Below are 5,588 nucleotides of genomic sequence, written 5' to 3'. Positions count from 1 at the left end.
TTGTGTTTGTTTTCTTCCCCCGTCACCAGGCAAAAGGAAGGTCACAGGGGACTGTACACACGACGCGTACGCAGGGGAAAGAGAGTTACGACCCTTTAAAAAAAACAAAAAAAAACAAAAACGAAAGAGACCATTTCGCAATATCTTTGTTTACACACCAGTCAGCCGCGAAACGCCATACTTGTGAGACACTGATTAACTGTACTGGCAACGTCATGCTGATAAAACACTAATCAACCATATCGGAAAGGCCATATATCGATGATGAGACACTAATTAACTATAAACTCGAACACCATACTGATGAGATACTAATTAACTATAACGCGAACCTTATACTGATGAGACACTCATCAGTTATATCGCAGTATATTCTTTCAATGAGAATCTCAGAACTGAGTTAACGCAGCTCAATTTTTGTGGCATTTTTGGGCTCGGAAGGACAAAAACTGTACAGTAGGAGGTGCTACATACAATTCCCCGATATGACCGATTTCCATCCATTTTTTTTCTATATCCGCCCCAAAAAGAAGTGCGAATTCTTTAAATGGAAATATCTCTGAACTGAGTTGACGCAGCTCAATTTTCGTGGTATTTTCAGACTCGGGGTTCAAAGACTATACAGAAAGATGTGCTATACACATTAATTTGCCCGGTTTGACCGATTCACTTCCATTTTTTCCGAGTCCGCCCCCCAAAATACTGCGATTTATTCAAATGGGAATATCTTCTACCTGAGTTAACGCAGCTCAATTTATTTGGCATTTTTGGACTCGGGAGGACATAACTACACAGTATAGGAGGTGCTACACGTATTTCTCCGATATGACCGATTTCCATCCATTTTTTTCTATATCCGCCCCAAAAAGAAGTGCGAATTCTTTAAATGGAAATATCTCTGAACTGAGTTGACGCAGCTCAATTTTCGTGGTATTTTCAGACTCAAGGGTTCAAAGACTATACAGAAAGATGTGCTACACACATTAATTTGCCCGGTTTGACCGATTCACTTCCATTTTTTCCGAGTCCGCCCCAAGATTACTGCGATTTATTCAAATGGGAATATCTCCTACCTGAGTCAACGCAGCTCAATTTATTTGGCATTTTTGGACTTGGGAGGACATAACTACACAGTATAGGAGGTGCTACACGTATTTCTCCGATATGACCGATTTCCATCCATTTTTTTCTATATCCGCCCCAAAAAGAAGTGCGAATTCTTTAAATGGAAATATCTCTGAACTGAGTTGACGCAGCTCAATTTTCGTGGTATTTTCAGACTCAGGGGTCAGAGACTATACAGAAAGATGTGCTACACACATTAATTTGCCCGGTTTGACCGATTCACTTCCATTTTTTCCGAGTCCGCCCCCAAAAATACTGCGATTTATTCAAATGGGAATATCTCCTACCTGAGTTAACGCAGCTCATTTTTTTGTGGCATTTCTGGACTCGGAAGGACATAACTACACAGTATAGGAGGTGCTACACATATTTCCCCGATATGACCGATTCACGTCCATTTTTTTCCGAGTACGCCCAAAAAAGTAGTGCGAATTCTCTAAATGGGGATATCTCGGAACTCAAATGACGGGCCACAATTTCTGTTGCATTTTCAGACTGTGGAGGTCAAAAGCTATACAGAAAGAGGTGCTGCACATATTTTCCCGATTTTACCATTTCATCTTATTTCATTTTAGTTATCTATTTTCATGTTTTGTGTCGTTGAATGGGCAAAATTGTGAAAAAGGCCTTTGCTGTGCCTAGTCCTTTACCCATTAAAGATTCAATCAATCAATCAATTAATCAATTAATCACACACTTCCCGACTCTCTCCATTTCCGTCTTCTATTTTCCTGCTTTTTTCTTCTTCTTCTTCTTCTTCTTCTTCTTCTTCTTCTTCTTCTTCTTCTTCTTATCATCATCATCACTCCTAGAAGTGGAGTGATGGCCTAGAGATAACGCATCCGCCTGGGAAGCGCGAGTATCTGAGCGCACTGGTTCGAATCACGGCAAAGTCGCCAGTATTTTTCTCCCCCTCCACTAGATTTTGAGTGGTGATCTGAACGCTAGTCATTCGGATGAGGTCCCGTGTGCAGCATGTACTTAGCGCACGTAAAAGAACCTAAGGCAACAATAGGGTTGTCTCTGGCAAAAATTAAGTCGAAAAAATTCAATTCGATAGGAAAACAGATTTTAAAAAAAAAAAAAAAAAAAAAAAACTGCAGTCAGAAAAAAATACAAGAAAAAGGTCAGTGTAGCGACGCGCGCTCTCTGAGGAGAGCATCCCGAATTTCACACTGAGAAATCTATTGTGACAAAAAGAGTAATACAATACAATACAATACAATACAATACAATATTGTTGTTGACCAACCTCTCATGTCTGATTTCCGCGTGTTCATCATCTTCTTTCTTTTATTTTTTTTTATTTTTCTTCGCCTTTTTTTTTCTTCTTCTTCGTCCTTTTCTTCCAGTTACCATGATGACTACTGCTAGTGCTGGTGTCATCGCCACTGTCCTTGGGTGGTTGTTTTTTATCCATGGGTGTTTCACGTCTGGTTCCCCGTGTGTTCATGTTGTTTTTGTCTCTGTGTGTGTGTGTGTGTGTGTGTGTGTGTGTGTGTGTGTGTGTGTGTGTGTGCCTTTCCTTTCAGGGAACTATAACCGGCCAAGAACTGTGAGTGATGGTTGGAAATGGAGTTTTTGTTGTTGATTTTTCAATGTTTTGTTGATTTTGGTGTTGTTTTTAACAGAAAATAAACAACAAAAACAAGTCAGTGTGTGTGTGTGTGTGTGTGTGTGTGTATGTGCGTGCGTGTGTGTGTGTGTGTGTGTGTGTGTGTGTGTGTGTGTGTGTGCGTGTGTGTGTGTGTGTGTGTGTGTGTGTGTGTGTGTGTGTGTGTGTGTGTGTGTGTGTGCCTTTCCTTTCAGGGAACTATAACCGTCCAAGAACTGTGAGTGATGGTTGGAATAATGGAGTTTTTTTTGTTGTTGTTTTTGTTTTTAATGTTTTGGTGGTGGTGGTGGTGGTGTTTTTAACAGAAAATAAACCACAAAAACAAGTCATTTTGTGTGTGTGTGTGTGTGTGTCTTTCCTTTCAGGGAACTATAACCGTTCAAGAACTGTGTGGAAAGGGTGGGGGTAATGGAGTTGTTTTGTTTTTGTTGTTGTTGTTGTTTTTGTTGTTGTTGTTGTTGTTTTTAATATTTTGTTGTTGGTGGTGGTGGTGTTTTTAACAGAAAATAAACCCCAAAAAATGTTCATGTTGTTTTGTGTTTGTGTGTGTGCCTTTCTTCTCAAAGAAAGATAACCGTTCGCGAATGGTGTGGATGGTGAGGAAGCCTCTTCTTCTTCTTCTTCTTCTTCTTCTTCTTTTTTAACAGAAAAATAACAAAAACATAATTATCAGTGATGGCCTAGAGGTAACGCGTGCGCCTAGGAAGCGAGAGAATCTGAGCGCGCTGGTTCGAATCACGGCTCAGCCGCCGATATTTTCTCCCCCTCCAGTAGACCTTGAGTGGTGGTCTGGGCGCTAGTCATTCGGATGAGACGATAAACCGAGGTCCCGTGTGCAGCATGCACTTAGCGCACGTGAAAGAACCCACGGCAACAAAAGGGTTGTTCCTGGCAAAGTTCTGTAGAAAAATCCACTTCGATAGGAAAAACAAATAAAACTGCACGCAGGAAAAAGTACAAAAAAAAAAAAGGGTGGCGCTGTAGTGTAGCGACGCGCTCTCCCTGGGGAGAGCAGCCCGAATTTCACACAGAGAAATCTGTTGTGATAAAAAGAAATACAAATACAAATCATGTCGTTTTGTGTATGTGTGTGTGTGCCTTTTTCCTATCTCGGAAATATATATAGCCATACAAAAAAGATGGGTGGGGGTGTTGGGGGGTTGGGGAGGGGGGGGGGGCGCGGGGGCGAAGGGCCCGAGAGAGGTTTTTAAATAATGAAAAAAAAAGATATGTGTGTGTGTGTGTGTGTGTGTGTGTGTGTGAGTGCGTGTGTACCTTTCCTTTCAAGGAAATATATAACCGTTGGAGGAGAATAGTGGAGGGGGTGAGGGAGTTGTTTTTTTTTTGTTTTGTTTTGTTTTTTGGTGTGTGTGTTTGTTTTTTGTTGTTGTTTTTTTTGGAGGGGGGGGGATTGTTGTTTTTTAGTTGTTTTTTAATAAACAAAAACAGATCATGTTGTTTTGTGTTTGTGTGTGTTGTATACTACTTCTTTCACAGAAATATATGACCGTCCAAGAAGAATAGGGGAAAGGAGGGGAGGGGGGAGAGGGAGGTGTTTTAAAAGATGAACGAACAAACAAACAAAAAACAAACAAACAAAAAAAGAAACTTGTGATTCAACGAACGCTAAGAGCCATCAAGCTACTTACTCCTAATCTTACTGTTTCATTCTGGTTCACAATAATGGCGCAGACAAGAGGCTAGACTAAGACAGAGAGAGAGAGGGGGGGGGTGAGAGGGAGAGAGAGGGGGGGTAGTGACAGAGAGACAGAGACAGAGATAGTGAGAGATAGAGACAGAGAGAGGGGGAGAAGGGGGAGAGAAAGGAGAGACAGACACACAGAGAGAGTGACAGGGGACACACACACACACACACACACACACACACACACACACACACACACACACACACAGAGGGAGAGAGAGAGAGACATAGACAGACAGACAGACAGACACAGAGAGAGAGAGAGAGAGAGAGAGAGAGAGAGAGCTGTGAATTGAAAACATGCCTCCTCCTCCTCCTCCTCCTCATCCTTCCTCCCTCCCTCCCACCCTCCTCCTCCCTCCTCCTTCCCCCACCACCATCCCCCTAACATAGCCTCCCTCATCCACTCTTCCCTTATTATCTTGTTTTTTTCTTCGAGGAGGATCACAAACTTACCGAGAAAAACAACAACAACAACAACACACACACACACACACACACACACACACACACACACACACACACACACACACACACACACAATCTGATGTTAACATGAAAGAGTTAGCTGCAAAACCACATCATTCTCCTGTTCCTCTTTGGGAAATGTTGAAAGCGGATTTTGATATCACTTATTCTGAAACAAAAAAGGAAGAAAACATCAATATCACGACAAGTACTGCCAGAATTCATATAACAGAAAAATATCAGAATTATCTCCATATATTTACAGATGGATCTGTTCTTGATGACAAAAATGCTGGTGCGGCTTTCTGTATTCCTGCCTTTAAAGTTGAAAAATCTTACTTTATTGGAAAACATCTTTCCATAGCTGAGCTAATTGCTATCATACAAGCTCTGAACTACTTAGTGAGCCATCAAATAGTTTTCTCGAAAATAGCATTCTTTGTTGATTCCAAATCAGTACTTTATGCTCTAGAATTATTCAGCCTTGAAACAAGACCTTACTTAGTTATTGAGGCAAATCATTTGGTAGATTGTTTAAGGATTAAAGGGATTGAGGTCAGTTTTTGTTGGGTGCCTTCTCATGTGGGAATTAATGGCAATGAAACTGCTGATAAAGCAGCTAAAAGAGGGGCATAAGATTCAGAAAAATCGACAAAAATACATGTCCGTCTCTCC

This window comes from Babylonia areolata, chromosome 32 (genome assembly GCF_041734735.1).
Source record: "Babylonia areolata isolate BAREFJ2019XMU chromosome 32, ASM4173473v1, whole genome shotgun sequence".
NCBI lineage: Eukaryota > Metazoa > Mollusca > Gastropoda > Neogastropoda > Buccinidae > Babylonia > Babylonia areolata.
Note: the sequence above shows the minus strand (reverse complement) of the source record.